Source organism: Fukomys damarensis, unplaced genomic scaffold (genome assembly GCF_012274545.1).
Source record: "Fukomys damarensis isolate Sample0158 unplaced genomic scaffold, DMR_v1.0_HiC HiC_scaffold_34, whole genome shotgun sequence".
Taxonomy (NCBI): domain Eukaryota; kingdom Metazoa; phylum Chordata; class Mammalia; order Rodentia; family Bathyergidae; genus Fukomys; species Fukomys damarensis.
In genome coordinates this window covers 22791150-22801295 of record NW_022900946.1, presented here as the reverse complement: position 1 = coordinate 22801295, position 10146 = coordinate 22791150, and the positions used below count along the sequence as shown (strand labels likewise).

General features: G+C 52.9%; 1 long non-coding RNA gene across 2 annotated transcripts; it reads right to left on the bottom strand.

Moving 5' to 3' along the window:
• Positions 1 to 2619: 2619 nt before the first annotated feature.
• Positions 2620 to 10140, bottom strand: LOC104859810. 2 transcript variants are annotated; one of them, XR_004515242.1, is made up of 3 exons: positions 9369 to 10140; positions 3176 to 3342; positions 2620 to 2894 (listed from the first exon to the last, which is right to left on the bottom strand). It is a non-coding gene; the product is annotated as an uncharacterized LOC104859810 (long non-coding RNA). The 2 variants fall into 2 exon arrangements; XR_004515243.1 differs by having other exon boundaries at positions 2832 to 2852.
• Between the last annotated feature and the right edge of the window lie 6 nt (positions 10141 to 10146).

Genomic DNA, 10146 nt, shown 5'->3' with positions numbered 1-10146 from the left:
TCACTCCGCGCGGGGTGCGGGTCGGGTCTGCTCCTCCACGCCGGGCCACATCCCCGGCCCTGGCAGTGTCGGGGTCCCCACAAGGGCACCGGGGTCTCCTGTCCCGGTCTCTCCTGCTCCGCCGTGGCTCCCTCAAGGGTAGCGCGACTCTGCCTGGCGGTAATTACGGACCCCAAGCCTGCGGCTCAGGCGCCCAGCGCTGCGGGGGGATCACAGAGGCCCCGGCCTCCCACTCGCGGGGGCCCGGCTGGCGACATTTCTGCTCTCGGGCCAAGGGTCCCCGCGTTCTCCCGGCGCTGGGCCGATTTGAGCGGGCGGGGCGGCATGAGGGGGGCTCTACACGGAAAACGGGGTGGGGGGCAGGCCCGGCTCCCAGTTGATGCCAAACTCGGCTCCAGGAGCCAAGTGGAGCAGTCGGGGGGCGGGGGGCGGCTCTGGTGCGTGGGCGGGATCTGTGGGAGACCAGGACAGGACACTGGGTAGAGCCCACCAAGGGCCCAAAGAGCCTCCACCTGGGTCTACAGGTGCAGGGCTGGCGGGACCCACGTGGCCACTGTGCCGCCAAGGGATCTGCTCCCACACCTGGGACCCGCCAGCACCAGGCGCAATTTCAGCAGATGTCCAACAGCGGCGGGTGCATTACCTTTCCCCGAGCATGCCCACGTTCTCTAAGCATTCTCCCCGCTGCGTCACTTCCTGGGGCACCTGCAGGGCACAATCCTCCCTTCTTTCATGGACCTCTGCTGGAACAGAGGCCCAGGGGCCAAGTGTGCGGCCTGAGACCTGCCAAGGTGGGGCTCAAGGCTCCTGCGTTCCTCACTCCCTATTCCTCTCCCCACCCTCTGAAGAAACCTTTCCTCCGACAGTTTATCCCCTGTCTCTGAGCCCCACGGAGTGGGTGGTGGGAGTAGAAAGGAAAGCTTCGTGGTCACTATTTGGCAGACAGAGCAGATTTTGGGCCGGTTCACACTGAAAAGCGGAGTCATCCTGGGTGCTCCTGAGCTCAGTGATCCTCACCCATCCAATGGAGAAACAACCCTGAACTCGCTGGACATTCATGGTAATTTCTGACGTCATGCTCTGGGGTCAATGCTTGTCAGGCTCTTGGCCATACCCACACCCTGCCCTGGCATCATGGCCTCCGTCCTCTCCCTTCCTAGCCTCACGTGTGCCTTCCCTCAAGCCCTGTCTTCACACTCCCTGGCTGCTGGTGACCGGAGGGGGCAAATCTTCAGGTTTCCAGCCCTTGACGATAAAAACAAGGATAGATGAGGGAGCTGGACTCTAGAGCTCTCCAAATTCTGAATAAGGAGGATTCCCAGGGGATAATCCCTTCCGTGAACTGAGGGAAAAAGGGGACCCACATAGTACCGGGTCTAAAGAGGATACTGAATCCAGGCATGGTAGTGCACTCCTGCAGTCCCAGCATTTTGGGGAGCTGAAGCAGGAGGATCACAAGTTCAATTCCCATCTGGGCAACTGAGCAAGACTGTCTCAAAATAAGAATAAACATGTCAGGCCTGGCGTGGTGACGCACGCCTGTAATCCCAGCACTCGGGAGGCCGAGGCAAGAGGATCTCTGTGAGTTCGAGACCAGCCTGGGCTACATAGTGAATTCCAGGTCAGTCTCAACTACGTAGTGAGACCCTGCCTCAAAAAACCAAAAAACAAACAAACAAACAAATCAGGAGAGGAAGCTCAGTTATAGAGCACCACTGTTTTGACCCCCAGTACCACAACTAAATACATAAATACAAGATACTGGAAGCTGAGCTCTGATTGTGGCTCCACAAAACTCCCCTGGTGAACCCTGCCAAGGACCTGGAACCCTAGGTTGTGTGGGAGCACCGGATCCCTGTGGGAGGGCAGGAGCCTGTGGGACCTGACCATACAATATATGCTCCATTGTCACTATTCACATGGACAATAACAGCTCTAGGCACTAGGGGAAGCTTGGTCGGAAAGCAGTTGATATTCCACATTAGAAAAGATCGCGTTCTCCTTCCCAGCTAGGAAAACAGGCATCTTGAACATGCCCTGAGTCTTGGCCACAAGTGAATGCATTACGTGTCCCATCCTCCTGCATCAGCCTTCCAGTACTAGGATTACAGGCTGTGCCACTGTACTTGGCCCCTTTTATCTTTAATCTGGAGGCAGTGTCTGATTCAATTGCCCAGGCTGACGCTGAGCTTGCTATCCTTCTGCCTCGGCCTCCACAGTAGCTGGGATGACAGCTACCAAGACCAGCCCTCCTTGCCTCAGCGCTTGTCAATGAACCCAGGGCTCCACTCGTGCTAAGTACGCGCTCTGGTGCTTTTTTTATTCCTTTGTTTAGTTTTGTTTCTGTCTTTGAGATGCGGTTTAACTGTGTTGCCCGAACTTAACCTTGAACCCCTAGGCTCCGATGGTCTCCCACCTCAGTTACCTGTATAGTGGGGACGACAGGTGCAGGCCACCACATCCACTGTGGGGAGCAAGGAAAGGGGCCGTTACTAGAACCACAAGGTGAATTAACTTATTATACAGGAAAGATAGAAAAATGAGACCTAGAGAAGAAGCTGAGCTCTGGGCCTGGTCAGTGCTGCCCTGGGCAGAAAACACGAAAGACCCTGAGCTTGCTACACTTTTATTCAGCACACCAGGAAAAACAGACAGAGGTCAGTACATCGGGAGTGAAAAATGTGGCTCGGAAGGAGGGGATAGGTAGCTCAGAGGGCAGCTGCAGAGGAAATCCTAGAACGACGGGGAACCACACAGATGAAGATTTTGTTCCTCCCCAGGACGTCTTCAGCTGGTGTAGTCCTGTCCTGGAGCATCACAGCGTCACAGGAACACTGAGGTTTTAGCTGTGACTGGAGACGGAAATACAGCTGTCTTGACATGCCGTAGCTGGCCTGAGGGCAGGGAAACTAGGCCTAATCACAACTTTAATCGTGACACAAGTTTTCCCCTGAATTATGGAGAACTGCTCCTGACAATCCACCTGTCAGCCTTTTCCTTTAGAAGAAGGAGTTCTTGCCACAGTAAGTCTGCAAGTGGCAGCCCAGTGTGGTAGCACACGTTTTTAATCCTACCACAGTGGAAGGCTGAGGCAGGAGGATCTCAAGTTCAAGCCCAACCTGGGCAATTTAGTGACTTAGCAAGCGTCTGTCTCAAATTTAAAACTAAAACAAACCGGTGGGGCTGTTGCTCAGTGTGAAGCTTGGCGTCAATCCTCAGTACAACACACGCACACAGAGCGATCAGGGACAGAGGGGATGATGGGCTCAGCAGGAAAGCCGCGATCTAACATGTCAGAGGTGCTGCGTTCAACTGCCAACACGTCAAAAACCACACGGTGCCCTGAAAAGAGATTACAGGTCAGCCAGACATCCAGACCCAGGAGCAACGTGAAGTCCTGCGTGAAAGGAGAGGGAGGGAGGGAGAGGGAGACAAGGGATTCTGCTCAGTAAACTCACAGCTGGTTTGCCGCAGGCTTAGGTCCTCACCCCTGGGAAGGGACACTTAGGTCTGGGAGAGATGCCCGGGAGCTTTGGCAGAACAAGAGCGCAGGAACAGACCCTGGCAGCTAAGGAGGAGCTTGCTGCTTTCTGGAGACGTAGGGGAGCGGGGAGGAGGGAGGGATCCTGGTCCTGGGACGGCCAGGAGCACGGAGGCCCAGCCCCGCTGGTCGCCTTCCAGCCAGTTAGCAGTGGAGACAGGTGTGTCCCTTGAAGCCTGGGCACAAAAGTGCAACGCTCTGCTGGTCCACAGGCTTCTGGTTCTGACACAGGACTCACCAGGACTCAGCATGGCACTTTCTGACGAGGACAAGGCCCATCTCAGGTTGGCCCGAGAGAAAATTGGCCCTTGGGCCCAGCACCGCCCAGATGCTGCGTACAGGTCAGTGCTCTCCTCTCCCTGTTCTGACAGGAATCAGGCAGGTATCAGAGGTGCCCAGGTGCTCTGAACAAAGCTGTGGGACACGTAGATGACATGTCTGCTGTCCTGTCTGACCTGAGCGACCCACATGCTCACCAGCTGTGTGTGGACCCAGTAAACTTCCAGGTGAGCGTCCAGGCGAGGGGCTGAGGGCGGCGAGGGACCAGCAAGCCTTACTCACATGAGAGGGACACACAGCAGGTTCCAGACGGTGGGACAAGTGGTCCCCGTCCCTGTGGTTATTCACAAGCTCCTCCATTCACTGCTGAAACACTCCCTGCTTGTAACCATGGCTGAAAAGTACCCAGGAGATTTTACTCCTGAGGTCCGTATGTCCCTGGACAACTTCCTGGCTGCGACTTCCACTGTGCTGATTTCCAGATACCACTGAGCCGAAGGGGCCCTACCCTGCCCAGGCCACTGGGCCCCAGGCCAGGCTCTCCTTCCTCTTCTCCTTGTCCTACACCTCTGCAGCTTTGAATAAAGTCCAGTTGGTGGCAGTAACCTGCGTGTGCCTGGGTTTTCCGTCACTGAGGTGCCCGTGGTGGGTGTGGACTACTCCTCTTGAACCTCCAGAGAAAACTGAATCTGCCCCGACCCTGGACAGAGGACAGTCCTAGGATGGACACTGGCCTTTGCAACATCACTGCCCGACACCACTTAACACCAAGTCTATGTGCAACAGAAGGAGGCAGGGGGAGGCCTGGGTTTGGATCCCCAGCAGTTCAAGAAGAAAACAAAAACAAAGAAAAACAAAAGAAAAAGATAGCTGAGTATGATGGCGCATGCCTGTAATCCCAGCATTCAGAAGGCTGAGGCAGGAGGATCACCTCAAATTCAAGGCCAGTCTGGGCTGCATAGTGAGACCTTGTCACTGAGAGAGTGGCGGGGAGGGAGAGAGGGAGAGAGAAACACAACACCAGGTGCTGAGGATGAGAATCTCACTGAGCCTCAACTACTATGCCCCCACCAGCGGGTAGGTGGGCAGGAGTGAGTGTCCTGGTCCCACTGCCCTTACTTCCTCAGTCACAGTGACTCTCAGAGCAGGAGGGATCAAGGGAGCCCAGCACATCAGGGACAAAGAGGGGCTTGGGCTGCCCTGAGCAGACTCGGCCCATCTGGGAAGCTCCACAGCCCAGTTCCTTATTCCCTTCTTCCTGCAGTTCCTGAGGCAGCTTCAGAACTCACTGTGTCCCCAGCCCTGAGCCCCCACCTTCTGGTCCCCCATTCTTTTTTTTTTTTTTTGAGACAGGGTCTCACTATGTAGTTGAGACTGACCTGGAACTCACTGTGTAGCCCAGGCTGGTCTCGAACTCACAGCGATCCTCCTGCCTCAGCCTCCTGAGTGCTGGGATGACAGGCGTGCGCTGCCACGCCTGGCTTTCGTCCCCCATTCTTTGGTGCAGGCCTTCGGGGACCCCCAGTGATCCTGCCTCTGGATCACTGATGAGAGACACCCTTGTCCCAGGACTCCGAGCTGGGGCTCAGAACACCCCGGTCCTCTCTGCCATTCTGGGAATTCCATACGGTCTTGCAACCCCAGAACCACCCCGTGGGTGCAGCACTGAAGAAGACTCTGAGGTGGTCGGTCAGGTCCCTTTAACCATGTTCTGCACGGAGAACCTCTCTGAACTGTTGAAGAGGTCCCATCCCTCCCTCTCCTCTATCCCCTCCTCCTCTGCTGCAGCCAGCTCATTTTTATTTAATTGTACCCAAGCACTTAATAAACTGAAGAACCAGGCATGGCAGCACAGGAGAGTAATATTAGTGTTTGCAAGGTAGAGCCAGGAGGCTCGCTGCAAGCTTGAGGCCAGCCTGGGCTACATAGTGAGACCCTGTCAAAAAGACCAAAAGGCTGGGTGTGGTGGTCAACATCTGCAATCCCAGCATGTGGGAGGCTGAGGCAGGAGGATCCCATAGAGTTCTAGGCCACCCTGGTAAACATAGTGAATCCAAGGCCAGCCTGAAGTACAGTGAGACCCTGTCTGGAAAGACAAATAAATAAATAAGAAAGAAAACAGAAACTGAGCTCCACTCATGCTTACACACACACACACACACACACACACCCCTTTTGTGTTATGCAAAAGAGGGATAAAGTTCCTCTTCCCTGTCTCCTCACACTGTGGATCGTGGATTGAGTTAGAATGAACAGTTGGGACTAAGCCCAGTGACTTCCATTTATTTCAAGGGAACAAAGATTAAGGGTGGCTTCATGGGGTTTTTTTGTTTGTTTTTTTGTTTTTGTTTTTGTTTTTGTTCTGGGGATTGAACTCAGGACCTCGCGCTTGCAAGGCAGGTGCAGTGCCAACTGAGCTAAATTTCCGGCCCTTCATGTAACTTCTTAAAAATTGCTTTTATTGGTACTTTTTGTTTACTATACGCTGATATTCATTATTGGGAATTTGTGCCCCTTTATGCTCCTTTCCTGAGAGACAGGGTCCGGCCCTATGGCCCAGGCTGGCCTCGGAACCCTGGGATGAAGCATCCCTTCCTCCGGGACTCTGCTGATTGCCTCATCAGTTGCCTCACAAACTACTTGTCTTTTCCCTTCCTCATTCCCTTCCTCCTGCAGTTCCTCAGGCAGCTTGAGCGCTCACAGCCTTGAGCTCCCACCTCCTGGTCCCCTGTTCTTCGGCTCAGGCCCTCTGGGATCTCCCAGTGGTCTTGCCTCCCCACTGTTAGTTCAGAAAGGTCCTTGTCCCTGGTGCTGCCTTCCAGGACTCCAAGCTGGGACCTCGAGCACTCCAGCTGGCTCCACGGCCCCAGGCTCGGGATTAGCGCTCACTGCCAAAACGTGGAGTAGTGAATACAGCTCTGGCGAGGGCCCTTGCACCACCCTCTGACAGGTGCCTGTCCCAGCCCCTGGAATCCCTCTTCCTGTCAGCCTTCGACTCCTCTGCCCCACAGACAACCCATTTCATTTTTTTAATTTATTTTTTATTTTATTTACTTATTTTGGGGGGGGTACTGGGGATCAAACTCCGGTCCTTGTGCTTGCGAGCCAGGCGGCAGAACTGAGCTAAATCCCAGCCCCCTTTTTCATTTAAATGTAAAAGCATTTCAGGAATACACTGGAGTCCACTCATGCTGTCCCATGTTCGTTCTTTTCCGTTTTATTTAAAACAGGGAAAAAGTCACTCTGCCCTGACTCCCGATCCTGCAGAAGAAGGCAGAGCTAACAGCGGGACTGAGCCCAGGGCCTCTATCTGTACGGAGGGAGATCTGATACAGGGACTACTTCATGTACTTTGGTCTGGTTAGGTTTGGTTTTGTGTTGTTTTGTTTTGCTTTCAGATAAAGAATCTCACTGTATTGCTCAAGCCGACCTGGAACTTCTAGGCTAAAGCCTCAGCCTTCTGAGAATCCGAGGACACGGGTAGGTACCGGCACAAGGGGGCATATTCATTTCTCAGTTTTATTGAGCATTTCTGGTTATTTCCTACAAAGACTTTTTTGTGGGTGAGAATTGTCCTCATGATTTTCTTGCTTTTCCCTTGTTTCTTTTCTAACTTCGTTACCTTCCTCCCTCCTTTCTTTTCCTTCTTTTCTCTCTTTCTCTGTCCCCTTCCTTCCTTCCTTCCTTCCTTCCTTCCTTCCTTCCTTCCTTCCTTCCTTCCTTTTGGCCCTATGAATTGAATCCACAGCTTTGCCCCATATTTGCTAGGCAAGCATTCTACCACTGAGTTATATGCCCAGGTTTTTTGGTTTTTCGCTTTTAGACAGAGTCTTGCTATGCAATTCAGCGGGGTCTTGAACTCACTATGTAGCTTGGGCTGGCCCAGAAATTGTGGCGATCCTCCTGCCTCAGCCTCCTGAATGCTGGGATCACAGGTGTGTGCCACCATACCCAGCCCATGCCCAGCCTTAGAAAAGAATTGTATTGTTTGATTTATTTGCAATATTGGGTATTAAACCAGCATGTTCTACCACTAAGGTATATTCCAAGGTGCTCCCTCACACTGTAAATATATATTTTGAGACAGGGTCTCACTAAGTCCACGTTGCTCAACCTAGGTTTAAACTTGTGATTCTCCTGCCTAAGCCTTGCAGACTGCTGGGATTACAGACATGTGCCTATTTTTTGGTTTGTTATTCACAGTTCTGGGAGTTAAACCCAGGGCCTTATCCATGCTAATCATACATTCTACCACTGAACTACATATCCAGGCCTTTTTCTTTCTGTTTCTTGTGTTTTTGTTCTTTAGGTGGGGCCTTGCTCTGTTGCTCTGTTGCTGGCTCTGTTGTTGATCTCCTATGTTCAGGAGACTCTCCACCACAGCTACTTGGGCACCTGTTTCTATAGGTGCAGGCCACCCCTACCAACTTCCAGCCCTTTCAGTACTTTTGCTTGTTATATGTGGGAACTCTTTCTACATTAAAAATGAAAGGGGCCGGGGATTTAGCTCAGTGGTTCCACTGTCTGCCTTGCAAGCTCAAGGACCCGAGTTCAATCTCTGGTACCATAAATAAATAAATAAATAAATAAATAAATAAATATAATAAAGATGCAAGTCAGGGACTAGATGTACAGCTTGTTGTTAAAGGGTTAGCCTAGCACACAAGAGGCCCTGGGTTCAATCCTTCCAGTCCTGCAAAAAACAAGACAAAAATAAAATAAATAAACAAGCAAAGAAAGAAAGAAAGAAAGAAGAAAGAAAAGAAAATCTTGGGAGGCTGAAGCAGGAGGATCGCTGTGAGTTTGAGGCCAGCTTGGGCTACATCATGAGTTCAAGGACTGCCTGGACTACATAGAGAGACCCTGTCTCAAAAAACAAAAAACAAAATCCCAAAAGAATGAAAAAACCCAAAATGAATAAACATGAGGCATCTTGATACCTAGGTTAAGTAGAGTGACTTTGTTAAAAGAAGAGAGAAAGTGTGAATACACAAGTCTTGGGTGAAATATATTTCCCAAGACTAAGACTTCCCTAAAAAGGCTCAGGTAATAGACACATTGGAGCCAGATGCAGAGGGGTGATCTCAGGCCGGAGGGCTTCCTAGGAGGCCTGGGCAGAGCAGTGGGCTGAAGGGTGATGCTCACCCACCCTCACTGTAAAGCTCTTCCTCCAGGCCCCAGGAAAGTCACAGCAAGCACTCCTCACCCGCTTCCTCCTCAGTAACATCCCACCCCACCAACACGTCACCAGCAAGAGGAAGGGAACAGTACCAGAGGCTCTCCGGCCCTTCCCACTGCTTAACCAAAAGTCTCTTCCTTTTACTTTGCAGACTCTGGTACTGTTCCCACCTCTTTTCATTTTGTTTTACTAGTATATGTTTGCAGTACATCATGAATACATTCCCTGTGGATAGCTGGTCCGCAGACACCTCTACCCTGTAGCCTTCTGCCTGTCCCCTCCCCAAGCCAAGCCTCTGCTGTCCAGTGCTAACTTGTCCTCCTCCACCCTCACTTCCCCCGGGAAGCCCACCCGAATCCTCAGGCTAACCAAGTCTTGTCATGCAGTTCCTCCGCACTTCTCAGGGCCTCGCTGAGGTTTGCAACTGGACGTGGACTTGTAGGGCGGCGTGATGACGCCTCCATGCCTGAGGACGGTGAATGTAGAGTCCTGTCCAGCCTGTTGGTTGTTTTGTTTTTTTGTTTTTTTGTTTTATCATTCAGCCATCATTAAACTAGCCAGTCTTCCTTCACACACAGTTTGGGCAGCGAGGATGTCACCATTAACCAGGACGGAGGGCCAGTGGGACAGAGACAGAGAGACAGTCATACAACAGGTAGGGGCAGGGGACAGGTGAGGTCCCCCCGCGAGTCCATGAGCTGGGGCTGTAGTGAGGGAGCTTGAGTCTGCAGCCTCCAATCCCAGCCTGGATAACTTAAGCCTGGCTATTTCCTCCTTCCCTGTGCCTGTCACTCAGTCACACACAGCGGCTTCGGCGAAGGAGAAAGGTTGTAGCAGCCGAGGCCGAGAGACAGCAAGAGGCTTTCCTCAGGTTCGCACCTCTCGGCCCGGAGCGGGCGATGGCTCTCTTCCTTCCCACAAGCAGCGGCCCCTGCGTGGACTCTGCTCAGCTAACACGCGTCCAGCGTGCGGGTCTGGGTGCAGGCAGGTGGTGCGCAGAGGCTCTGCGCTGAGAACCGAAGGCCTGGGAAAGATGCCCCGGAGCTGTCGCAGGGGAAGAGCAGGCCCGGCCAGCAGCCGGGGACAGGCGTACCGTTTCCCGGGGGCGCGGGCAGAAAGAGCCATCAGCGTGGCAGGGCTAGCGGTC